A 13,391-nucleotide genomic window follows, 5' to 3' on the forward strand; every position below is an offset into this window, starting at 1 on the left:
TTGAGATCTTGAAGTTAAATGGAACTTCTGTATCTTTTATTTTTATCTACATGATAGAAGTAAATGATGGAGAATAGAGGCAAAAAAGGAAAAGGGTATTTTTTTTTCAGGTAACACTAGTCCATTTTGTGAAACTCACTCTCAGGGAGTAAAAAAAGCCAGTTTTCTCAGCTACTTTATTCATATCTGTCTCGTGTTGTAGCTAGAAGACTCAACATTTACAAAATAGAGAGACTTGGCTCTACAAGAAAAGCTGCTAAATCAAAGTAGTACCTCGTAATGCACGTTTATTAATAATAAATGAAAGTACCAATGTTGGACATAGGTACATTTCAGTTAATTTAAGAGTACAGTATTGGACAATGAAGACTGTTACCCTCAAAAAGGAGGAAATGAAGACATACAGACATGAACAGCACTCAGCTATCAGCAGTTGGCACCCTTGTGTCTCTCCAAAGCTTCACTAAGCAAACAAGCTCTGAAAAGTTCCTAACAGCCACTGCAGGCTCAGAGCTACAGGAATCCAAGAAAACAGGCATCCCTTGAAGGAAGGACATTTAAAGGAGCCTGACTACATATGAGGTACTGCGAGACACAGCTCTCAACTAGGCAAGTTCAAAACTACTTAGGCCTTCACAACCCAAAGGCAACAGCTGAAACAAAGGAAGAGGTGTTGGTCACCCAACAAGGATAAGGTGATTCAGTTACAGAGGTGAGCAAAGAACTTAGCAGCAAATGAAGCGTGGATTACACATGCCTTTTACAATGCCCAGAGTTTTGGGAGGTATATAAGCTTCTGTAATTCAGCTTGGAATATCTGTAAAACAGTCAGAAATGAAGATGAATTATGCTAAAAGCACGTAATACTTGTATTGTGGTTACATACACAAACATGACCAGACTCCTTGTATTGTGGTTACATACACAACCATGACCGGACTCCATGCAAGAATTCCTACCACATGCACTAACCTGGTTGATAACTCCAATTGTCCTTTCTGGCCTTAAGAACTTAGGAGTTTCATTTCAGTAGTCTAATTAAACCAATCTGCCTCATCCCGTTGCTAATTCCTTCCAGATGACTGCAATGGGAGTTGCACTGGTGGCAAGTCTGTCCTCCTTTTCTTTTTCTGTTCTATTCTGAGCAGGTAATGTAACACAAGGCCAAAACCGAGTACTCCGAATCCCAATTATTAACTGCAATTTTGTAGTCAACAGGAGACACGACGTATGACCTTGAGTAGACAAAAGCAATGAGTCTAACCTGTATCTGCAGTTTTTTCTTACGATACCAACATTCTGCCCAACAATATTTATGCTGGGGATGATTTTTCCAGAGTTGATCATCCTTTCAGCAAACTGATTTTCTTAAGAAAATTATTGTCCCAAAAGAAGATCTATCAGAATCCTCTTAAAAGATGAGGTACAGCCAGGGCTGAGTGGCCCAGAAGTTTTAAAACAGAACAAACAAACAAAAAAACCCCAGAAACAGCAAACCAGAGACTTTACATTATCATCTTTAACCAGGCTAATCTTGTACATAGAGAGTCACACACACACACAAACACACACAATGCACCATCATATAAAATGCCTTTCACAAACGTTATTATGTATCATTTTTAAAAAGGCAGAGCACCAAGAAGCTCCAAAGAGTAAAACCCTACTATACCAGCCATGGTAAAAATACATAAGAGAAGAACATGGTGTGTTCTGGGAAAACATGGGCAACCCTCAAACTACAGCAGCAGAGAAAAGAGCAAACAAAAAGCACACAGAGAAAGGTAGATCAGCTCTACAAGCAGCAAAGCACTCCCCGAGCCTTACTGCACAAAAAGCCAGGAAGAAGCACGACTCAAAGCAACACAAAAAGGGCTAGCACCCTCCCCACATCTATTATTAGTTTGGGAATACTTAATAACAGCACCAGCCTCTTGCATGGGAAGAGTATATAGTATGTAGTCCACAGGTATGGACTAGTGAAGGTCTGACTTGTACGCCAAGTCATATTCATCAAGCCATCGCTAATAGGAACCTGTTTAAAACAAGGCAATACCAATATAATTTCACATTTGTAATAAAGAGGCCACTGTAACTAGAAGCATATGGCTGAGGCACTGATTATGGTGATTCTCTACTTTGCCCAAATCAGATATTTCACATTAATCAACACAAAGTTCAGTTGTCTGGGCAAAAAAACCCCCAACATTAGAATATTCTTTTAAGTTACTGAAAACACGAGCCCTGTGGAAAACTATGTGATCCGCTCAACACAATGAACCAAAACAGGGTATTATTAGTACAGCATTAGGGTAGCAATCTAAAATATTTAAACTAATTGCTTATATAACTATTGTAACAGCTGGAAAAACAAACATTCACGGTGTTCAGTGTGGAAATCAAGCCATCATCTAGCTTAGTTAATGTCTTGCTGAGCCTTTTTAACCTTTTACTTTTGTTTTCTCTTTAAAATGAAGTTAATACCTACCATGGATAGCTATACAATTACTGATCAGTCAGCTGTAGTTTCTCGGACAAAAAAACCAAACCCCACACTTTTTTGATAAGGGTATCACAAGTAAATTTAAAGCAGCTTCTTATTCAACTGCAACAACCATAACAATGATTATTTTTTTTTTTTTAAACAGGGGCTATATACAGTCACAGTACAAAACATTTTTTTCATTGTATTAAAAATTTATTTTGCATCTTACCCGAGAGACTCTTTCACAATACGATACATATGAAGTAGTTATACTGCTACTACTACAGGTCTCATGGAATCAGTAGGTGGCTGAAGATACCTCACGGCAAAAAATCAATATCATAATGATAGTCGCCTATCGAATTCTGAGTAAAAGATTGCAAACACACCACATCTAAAAATTACCACTCCAGCATTTAAATTTTGTGTATTGTTCTTTCACATCAGAACACTTCAGTATGCTACATAAAAAATTTACTAAACCCATTCATTAAAATCCTGATTCTGTAAATTTCATAAACAGATAACACCACTTGCAGTAATAACTGTGTCACGTGTTTGAACTGTTAAGGCCTTTGTCCTGCATTTTATTGACGAAAGTTTCACTTGTTTTAATTTTAAAGACAGTGTCTCATTAAAGCAATCACGTCCATTTGGAGATAGGGTGGGAAAAGCCTGTTTCTTTAAACTGAAAAAAACTCAGTGCTTTCCCCAGGAACTAAAATAGATGTGTAAATATGATACATATATGCAGAAATAACTTTCAGGCCATGGTAAAACTGCTTAATAAAAAAAACTTCTAAAGAGATCATACTGGAGGAAAAAAGAATTAGAGGTGGAATTGTTGATACAGCCTCTTACTAAGCTGAAAACTTTATTGATGCTACTAATATTTGTACTTTCTTTACATTTCACAGTCCACTTTTATCTCATTGATTCTGTCATTTCCTTCCCTACTTCCTTATAAAATGGATCTATTCAGGATAGCAGCAGCCCCGGATCTTCTGAAGCAGAACAGTTATACTACAAACACCAACTTTATTCCCTCCCCCAGACCAAGATCTTCTGCCCCAGGGATGATCATTGCTTCTAGTGGGCCAGTTTCTTTTCTGCATTTTATTCAGCTCTTTGGGACAGTCTAACCCTTACCTTAGCCCTCAGCAAGGCAAGATAAACTACACATTTGGGTAGGAAACAAGTTCCCATTTGTCTGAGACAAAGTTAGTTAGTATGTAGCAGATGTTATTGTTGCTTCCTTCCTCTTATCCTTCCCATATATCTGAGAGCAGTGGAGGATGTTTGGAGCAATTTAGCAAGTAAATGGGAGATGAGTGCCATCTGGTCTTACAGCAAGAGGCTCACGGCAGGCACCGTGGCCAGCCTGCCTAGGACAGGCAGGGATATACACCAAGGGATGGAGGCAGGACCAGCCGGCACTGCCGAGGTGCTCCCCAGAGGCGCATGGCCCGACCCGCCGAGCGGAGCGAGGCCGGAGGGAGCCCCGGCGGCGAGGCCGACGGGCGCGGCGCGGGCAGCCCCACTGCGGGACAGACGCTGTAAACAGCCCCGTCTACAAGCAACGACCTCCTCCGAAAACAACCCCAGAAACGCCCGAGGAGCCTCTGCCCACACGCAGGGGCTTCCCTCGCCTGTGACTAGGGGAGGCCAGCCCTGTGGCCCCGGCACGGCACCGCGGTGCCCGAGATGCCCGTGCTGCCGCGCAGTCGGCGGGGGCTGAGGAGAGGCTTCCACCTACGGGCAGCTCCGCTCACTACAGGACGCCGGGCAGCCCACCGGCGGCGGGCACCGGCATCCCGCTCCCTCTTCGCCTCCCCACCACCGCCCACCAAGACCCGCGGCCGGCCCGGAGCACCAGGCCGCTCGCCGCCGGCGGCTTCCCCCCCACGTCCGCCGCGGGCGCGCAGCAAGGGGCAGGCGGCGACCCCCGCCCCACCGGCCCCTACCTCGGCTGAGATCGAGGGGGACGTTCTCCTCGCCGCTGTCGTTCCGACCTGCAGGGACGGGGGAAGAGAAGCGCGTTAGGCTGGCGGGGAGGAAGGAGCCGGAGGAGGAGACAGGGAGGAAGGGAACGGAAAGGGCGGCTAGGCACCGGCGTGGAGCGGGAGCCGGCGAGGGGACAGCTGGCGCCGCGGCCTGCCCGGGGCCCCTTACCTCGGATGCGGAGGTGCCTCAACGAGCGGGCGCGGAGACTCACCGCCATGTTTACGGCCCCGCAGTCACAACACCGGAAACCTCGCCCGCTCTCGCGAGGAGAAGCCCGCGGAGCCGCCGCCGCGGCCGGCAACCCCTCCCCTCCCCTTCCCTCCCTCCGCCCCGTCGCCGCGCCGCCGGCGGGAGGAGCGCGGGGGCGGCTGAGGCGAGGCGAGGCGAAGCGGGAGAAGGCTGAGTGGCTGTTGCTTGGCTGCGGTCTCTCTCCCGTCTCGGAGCGGTGCCCAGTGGCTGCGAGGCGGGGGCTCAAGTACTAGAAGGCGGGTGAGGGCTGCCACTCCTCAGCCTCCCCGGGGCGGTGGCGGAGGGCTCCGCCTGCCTGGGCGAACGACTGGGTTACGCTTCCAGCGGCTCGGTGTCGAAGACCCGGGCGCCCACCCCGCCGCCCTGAACCGCTGGAAGCGTGACTTGAGGGAGAAGCAGCGGTCTCCTCAGAGCCGCACTGTCCCAAGGGCCGCGTTCGCCGCCGGGGTTCGCTGCGGGGCTTCGTGGGCGGCTCAGCCCCGAGAGGCCAAAGCTGAGGGGAAAGGAGGGTGGCGGGAACGAAGGTGCATCTGAGGGGGCTTCCCCACTGCGCCAGAAAACGTGGCGAAATGGCTCCTTTTCCTAAAGAGCTTGCCTTGCTGGGAGCTGGCTTCCTGCATAACTGCTCTGTCACCACATCTGAAGGTTTTGGTCTGTCAAGTGAAATTACTTTTTTTTTTTTCCTTTTGGTTTTGTTTTTATGAGGTTTTCCCATTTAGTTTTCCCTTTTTAATCTGCACTTGCCTTGTGATGAGATGGTAATTCACGTGGATGTGGCATGACCATTGGCTTTGTACACCGGATGTTTTCCACACTCTGCTTTTTAATACGTGAGGTAATTAAAAACAGGAAAAAATATCTTTTCATTTTGCTCTTTACTCGCAGTGGGGCTCTCTGCAGTCTCAAGTGTTGATCTATTTCTACCTTGATATTTGTTAAACTTACCTAATAAAATCAGCATATATATAAAAAAACAAGCCTGAAGTCCCACTACTAGAAACAGTACACTTAGATATACTTGCTCTTGCTCTTTTTAGGCAAAAGTTCAAGTAAGTAGATAACACCTTACATCGTGTCCTGACACTTAGGTCGGCCATAGCCAAGGCAAGTTTTTGCACACAGAATTCCCAAATTCTCAGGAACAAAACCGGCATATAATAATAAAATTTAAGTGTAGAAGTTGCCAGCCGTATAAAAATAGCTTCACAAGCTCAGGTAATGGTTTTCCTGTTTTGTAGTCAATCGTTTTCCACTCTGAGTTTTCCGTGCTCTCTCTTGAGGTCTTTCAATTCAGATCCTGCACTACTAATAAAAATCTGGTTTTATTAAGTATTCATGAGCATTAAGTTTTGTCTCAAAAATTGTAAATTAGTTTTTACACTGACTGGTGCACTTCTGAAACATTAATACTGATTTGGGAGATTAATTATTTGTAAAGCCAGAGTAGAAGAACTTTCTGGCATATCAGTTCATGACACACATACAAGAATCTTGTTTTAATAGGATTATGCCAAGTATATGTCAAGTATATTTAATTTAAAATACCATTTTCAACAACTTTCCTATTTTGATTTTTGCTTATTAAATATGAAGCCACTGTTCTTGAAGAACCCCAGGTTCTCAAAATTAAAAGGTCTAAACAATAAAACCTCATCCATACATAACACAGGACCAAAGCATATCAAACTTCCTTAAATAGTTTCATCAATATGCCTCAGGGCTGCCCTTTAAAATTTCATGTCCAGCGAATCCTTGACTTTCTGAAAATGCCAAATTAACTGCTACTTCTGGTAATGTTGTATCCTGTTTACTACAAATTCTGCTGGGACTAATTAATTTCACATAAGCATTGAAGCACCACTGAGCGTTGGCTCACTGTTAAACTTCTGGATTGGATTTGAACTTGTAACCTGCATGTAAAATGCTTTGGACCCTCATGCTAAATGCTAGTGCCATACAGCGCTTATTTCTTCCCTTACACATACAAAGTCAGAGAGACATGGTATATTTTAAAAGAACGAGAACATCTTCCAACAGGGGAGAGTAAGAAAGGAGTAATGTTTAAACTCCAGAGTGCTCTTTTGCAGCTTTGTTCCTGCAGGCACCCTTTAATAATCAAAATATTTCCCTTAACTCGCTGGGCTCCTGTTTTCTCTTTCTTTTTTTTTTCCCCGCTAGTTATATTTGAATTGTGCAGACAAAATTGAGGTTGTCTCTGATAATGACACACAAATTAATGCCATAATGGCAGTTATAAGTGGTAACCCACAAGGCTACGTTGAAGGTAGTTTGAGGTATAATTAATATTTGCCACAGCTCGGGGGGGGGGGCAGGAAGAACATTGGATTTTTAAGTTTTTGTTAAGGTGAAATGGAAAATAGCAAGTATGTGTTAGCCTTAACTACTGCTTAGATACATGGGAGCTCCCCACAAAAGAAAAAAAAAAAAAAAAGCATGCTGGAAAGTGAGTCTGGCCCTTAAAATGTAATGGTCATCGCTGGTATGACGAATCCTCACCCTGTGAGAGTAGAGAACATTTTGGGATCTATTTTTTGCGCTTTTCCCATGTTCTGTTCTCTCATTAATGTGGGGAAAGAATCACAAAAGTTTAATTAAAAAATAATAAAGGTTTCGTACCTATCAAATTTTCTACACATTTTCATCAGCCACTGTTGCTCCTGAGTAGGCAGGAGGGGAGAAATGTGGAGGGAAAAAAAAAGCTGTTTTGTCCATTTGGAGGTGGGAAATCAATACCAAAGACAAAATGAACTTCTTCACTGGTCTGATGGCTTGTCTGTGTCACAAATTACAGTTGATCCAGCGTAAGGCAGCCTTTTCGATTTATTATTTTTGTCTTTCAGTGTCTAAATCACTATAAATCAAATCACTATAAATCAAATTAAAGAAAAGATGTTTTAATGGCCACATGGGGAATCAGACTAGTTCAATTTTACTTCTTAGTTTATAATTCTATGTTAATATAGCTTCTCTATATAGATAAGTAAATCTCCTAAAGCTGGGGACACTGTGAAAGCAGAGTTTCCTGTGAGCTGCTTGCGTACTTCCTTTCCCACCTGCAAAGCACGACATGTGAGAACATAACAACAAACCTTCAGTGTCATCTGGAGGTTTGCAGAGGCAGGTTAATCTTGAAACTGGGTTAAAATGTTTCTACATGTTCAGTGGTGGATAGGGGCTTCTAAAGCTAGAGCTACATTTTTGCATGTACATGCAAAGGACTCATGAAGAAACTGCTTTGTTCCATCCTTTTCCAATCAGAAGATTGTCTCTTTTGCCCCCTCACGTGGGATTTTGGAGTGACAGCCTTTTTATACGCCAGATAGAGTTCTGCAATATGCTGTAGAGGATACTACTATGTGAATGATAAACCTTCAAGAATTTAAAATCTAGTATGAAGATCAAAGAGAAGAGCTTTCTACTTGTTTGGGGTCAAATGAAGAAATATGGGTATGAGGGACAAGCTAGGGGCAGAGCCTTAACTGGCTTAAATTGTTTAAACTCCATGGAAATGAATAAGGATGTGCAATTTACACCAGCTGCAGCCTGCCCTTTATATACACATAGGAGGAGAAAAAGCATAAGCTTGAATCAAGCTATGCAGATAAGAAGTTAACCTATTGAATTCAACTGAGCTACAGTGATTTGTAGTTGTTGAGCATTTTATCTTATACAAATGTATTTGTAACACTCTTCCTTAATTTGCAATATCATAAAATTGGCTTTAAACAGATGATAAATCCTGAATGATGGTGGGACAAACAGGAAGAGGAGAAAATACAGTGAATGAGATCAAAAGGTTAAAAAAAAATCATTGCTTCTTTTGCTATCTCTATATTGTTAGCAAGAATTTTTGTAATCACTCTATTTGTTTAATCTTTTTCTTCATACGAAGCCCATCAAACTGCTTAGGAACGGGTAAGACATGAGCTCTACTTCCTGCAGCCAAGAAATATTGGCAACGGAACTATAAAAAAGGAAGGTATAAAGAAACCATCACTGATTGAATGAAGTATCTCAGAAGTTAATCAGCAGCCAAATATGATAGACAAACAGGTCTGCACCAAAGATGACCAGATATTGGTTTGTCCATTTGATATTGCAAGAACCACTTGACCTGGTTTTTCTTATGTAAAAAAATCTCAGACTGTAAAAATGTCTGGCTCAGCAGCAGCTCAGAGTCAGGTCAAGAACAGGTGCTGGTGGGCGTTTGCTTTAGAAGTTCTACAGTTTGAGACAATCAAATCCAGCTCATCAGAACATTTTTAGCAGCTGGACAAATGTATAATATCAAATAAAGTTATTGGCAGCTCTGATCTACCAGCAGTCGCTCTGAAGTAACACACAGGTACTAGAGCAGACCTGCACAATGCCTGGCCTGTGGGCAGCCACGCACTGATATTCCCAGACCTCCAAGTGCTACACGGTGGGTGTAAAGCAGTAAGAGCCGGCATGCCGCATCTCCATCCAGTGATACAGAGCAGTCTCTGGGAGGATGCAGCTGCAGCTCAGGGCTTGTGTGCCTGTTGTGCAACGGAAGGCTCTAGGATCTGCTAGGGAGAGGGTTGTGCTGCAAGATTAAAAAGGCTGCGTCTTCAGAGGATGCGGGAAAGGAAACGAGGGGAAAAAGGTGACCCTGCTAGCTGCAGCTTAATCTATATAAACCAAAGTCCTTTAACGAGCTGTTCTTGAGATTCGTGTTCTATGTCTCTATAATACAGCAACGAGCAGAAATAGGAATGGTCCTTCTTCCTGCGTATAAAATCAGCTGCCTCCTGGGAACAGCGTCTCTTTGCCCTGGACCCTGCCAGAGGATCTGAGAAAATGTGAATGTGGCCAGAGCTTGGTTGAAAACCTAGCAGAATTTGGGGTATCGGGAAGGACAGAGGTCTTGAAGCACAAGTGCAATGTGAAAGCATGGATATTGCATTTTACACACATCTGCTTCCTTGGGAATCCAGCTGGCTCTTGGGGTCGCTTGGGGAGGGCAGTGGTGACATGGAGATCCTGTAAATACATGCTGGGCCATCTTTGGACAGCCTTGCACTGGTCCTGAGCCAAAACTGTCCGGTTTGGCCAATGTGACAGCAAAGACCATCAAGGTGCGGTGCCCAGGGATGTTTATTCCCTGGCACTGTTTTAAGTGACCTGTATGGATGCAGCTATAGTGCCTAGGCTCCATTTGGTTATAGGCAAGGGGTGAGTCGCCAAACTGCTCAGCCTGGGACAGGGCAGAGACTAAGTCAAGCAAAGAGGACCCTTGTGTGTAACCACTAAGTTCAGGTGGATGCTGAATTTTTTTTGTTGAACTTTTGAGCCATGTGTTAGGTTTTTGATTCGTCCCTTTTGGTCTCGTGTTCACCAAGCAGCTTGGAGAAAAAGAAAGGGGCAATTTGCAGTTTGCTCCCCAGGGAGGCTGTTTCCACTGGATTTGCTTTTAGGGGTGTGATTGCTCTCCTGGCTGATGTGGTATATTCCTGATATATTCCTATGCTAGCCTTTTCAAACACAATCCAATAGGTGTATTTCTACATATTGTTATGGAAAAGGAGTTCTACAGACAATATTTTAAGTATCAGTAATAGAGTTTGCAAAAGCAATGTGATTTGGCTAAAGAGAAAACAATTCGTAACAAAATTTTCAGCTCAGTAAATATTTTTTTCTGGAATTGCTCTGATTTTGGAAAACAGCATAATCTAAGTGAATTCATTAATATAGTACCCTTAAATCCAGCTAGAAATAAAAACTATTAATAAAAATCTGAATTGATTGCAGCTGGGTAAATTGTTAGTATTTATTCAGTGTCCAGTAATGGAAGAAATTAAAAAATGAACATACAGCGCATAGCAGAAAATTATGCAAGAGTAGCAGTAAGGAGCATACTAAAGCAACAACAACCAGCTGCAAAATAACACAATGTCAAGTGATGCTACGAGTCTTCCTGATTAACTGGGCAGGTTGCTAACTAGATTGTTAATTAGTGCAACCTCACATTTATGCACTCATTCATGTAAGGTTTTTCAGAGCATTGTGCACTGCATAATCCTATTGAAGCTGTGAAAAGCAACAGGTGTTGAGTCTGCGTATGGTTGGCATATTAATTAGACCTGAGGAAAAAAACTTGAAAAAACCATAGCTGTTAAGTGTTTCAGTCCAAATAAACTCCAGTAATAGTTTATAGGGCTGAAGCTGTGTGTAAGGGTAATTTATCATCATCCGATTCAAAATCTGTATGGCAGCAGAAACTATTTTTTCTAAGTCTTCATGGTCTTTTTTTAAAAACTGAAGAAGCCCATTAGCATTGTCTTTGGGCACTGGCTGACAAAGGCCGGCTAACATTTTAATAGCAATGCTATTATACATCATGGTATCCATACTGAAATATTTGGATATCTGAGATGCTCAGCAGTCAGTGGATATGATTAGAACAGGCTTCAGTTTCTTACACGGCCCGTAGCAAGTAGCTTGCTATGAATATAGGAGCAGAAAAAGGGGTGGGATACAAAAGATTTTTTTTTTTTTTTAATTTAAACTGGCAGTAGTAAGATTTACTTATATGTAGCATCCCAACTTAAGTACTGAAAAAACCTCCCCCGAATACTGAGGGCAGAAGGAAGGTATGTTTGGCCTGATTTTAAATGCTATGGGATAAACAGTGTAGAACACAAAATACAAGAATTGTAAGTCTTCTCAGTGGTTGGTGAGTCATAAAACCTCTGCTGGTGTCACCCACAGAGTTAGGAATCTTGCACAAAAACTGAGCATTTAAACAGAGCAGCTTTTAAAAATGGGATAAAAATGAAAGTGCCGGGGCAGGAATGCAGAAGTAGGGGAAGAGTTTAAGAGGATGAAAAGAGAAAGGAACAAGGAAGCAGAAAAGCAAAGGACAGAACACCATGGTGAGAGGATCAAGGAAAAGAGGAATAATTATAGGGAACAGGAAGTAATCGAGCAAGCAAGTAGAAGAGTACAGAGAATGTCTCAGGCAGTAAAAGGAGGCAATGACAACAAAAAAATAAGGATGTCTTTGGCTCAATACAGAAGAAGAAACTGGGCTTACCTGTGTGAGCTGGAAGGTGTGTGATGGCATCATCCAAGGCAGGAGAACGTGAAAGAAGCTGGGATGCAGGAGAAGGGAAGGGAGCTTGGCAGAGTGTCCCTTCTGCCAGCAAGAAAAGGGGACGGGAGCCCCAGATTCTGTGTCTGTATTTTGTGTACATTTTCCACCCGAAGTGCACCCACACGCAAATGAAGGAGCAGGCAGCTTTTCCTGCTAAGAACTTGAAAATCAGGAATCAGGCCAAAAAAAGAATTAAAAGGCAGGAAAAAAAGCTAGGGCTGATTTTTCTTTTCTTTATCTGTCTCATGGTGCTTGAACTATACGATTTGGTGATATTACTGAAGTAATGCAAATTGTATAATGTTTCTTAAAACCCTTGGTATCCATCTAATTCACATTTCATTCACGCTCATGTTGACATTTTGCATATTTCCTTTCTGCCTAACAGTGAACATTTTAAGTTCAAGCAGTATTTACGTGTCTGTGCGTTAAGAAAGAAAACAAACGCAGTTTCCCATATTCTTTTCAGCAAGGCCCATAATATAAAAAGCCTCGAGCAAGAAACTCTGTACATTTAATAACAGCTTAATCCTCTCTTTCAAAGTGCTTTAGAAGGAGGCAAATAGAGATAATTTAACAAATTCTATGTATGTTCAGGAGCCAGCTAGCTAGAATGAAACACAGAGAAGAAAGGCTTTGTGAGATCATTGTAATTTTGCTCCACCCAGGCAAAGAAGGGGACCTGGGGCTACCACGCTGCTGCTCTTCACAAGGCTAGGACATGTTGCGGTGGCATTCTGCAGTACTGCGGCTAACCGGAGTGGCACAGAGGTATCTTCCAGCTGGCTAGGATGCCGGAAACTGCTTAGGATGACCCTTCAGCTGCACTACTACCTTGTTTCTTAGACAGGCTAAATAGTCGAGCTGGAGGGCTTGGAGGGCTACGCAGCTATCCTGGTTGAATGGCTTCTTATAAGTAAGTTAGTTCTTTCAGAACTGGTTTGGGTGTCTCAGCCTGGCATATCCCCAGACCATGTACACGTAAGGGTTTAATTCTGGCAAAAGCCGTAGACCTGACTCAAAACCATGCCAACAAACTTGCTGTCAGCATGGGAGTTGGGAGACAGCAAGTGATGTAAGTGGAGATAACAATGTACACCACTCAATTCTAGAATGTGTCCCCAGTTTTTATTAAGTTTCAGAATATAATCTGAACTATTATTTAAATTAAGTTTTAATCAGTATCCCCTATCTGCCCCCTTTTTATTACTGTATACATGTTATATTTAAAATACACATTTTGGATGCTAATACTTTTTAAACACAAGGTGTTTTCTCTCTTCTCTTTGTGTTTAACCACAAGTAGGGGCAAAGAAGAGGAAGAGAAAATAGTGAGAGTCCTAATCTAGGAAAGTACTAAAAATATAATTAATTTAGCTTTAGCAGTTTGGTTTTATATCCAGGATTGATGGATACGTGCCACAAATTGTCCTCTGTTCATGCCTTCCTTTCATACATTAAAAACGGGGATAAAATATTTTCCTGTCTCGGAAGATAAATCCATTACTGTTCATG

General features: G+C 42.7%; 1 protein-coding gene across 1 annotated transcript in view; it reads right to left on the reverse strand.

Moving 5' to 3' along the window:
* The window catches only part of RICTOR (RPTOR independent companion of MTOR complex 2), an 89,679-nt gene extending 84,977 nt beyond the window's left edge, over positions 1–4,702 (reverse strand). Inside the window, exons 1-2 of the mRNA XM_076361875.1 lie at positions 4,658–4,702; positions 4,450–4,497 (exon numbers count right to left, since the gene is read on the reverse strand). The gene's annotated coding sequence lies outside the window, so the exon portion shown is untranslated. The remainder of the gene's footprint in view (positions 1–4,449; positions 4,498–4,657) is intronic.
* Positions 4,703–13,391: the final 8,689 nt, after the last annotated feature.

Source organism: Aptenodytes patagonicus, chromosome Z, assembly GCF_965638725.1.
Source record: "Aptenodytes patagonicus chromosome Z, bAptPat1.pri.cur, whole genome shotgun sequence".
Classification (NCBI taxonomy): domain Eukaryota; kingdom Metazoa; phylum Chordata; class Aves; order Sphenisciformes; family Spheniscidae; genus Aptenodytes; species Aptenodytes patagonicus.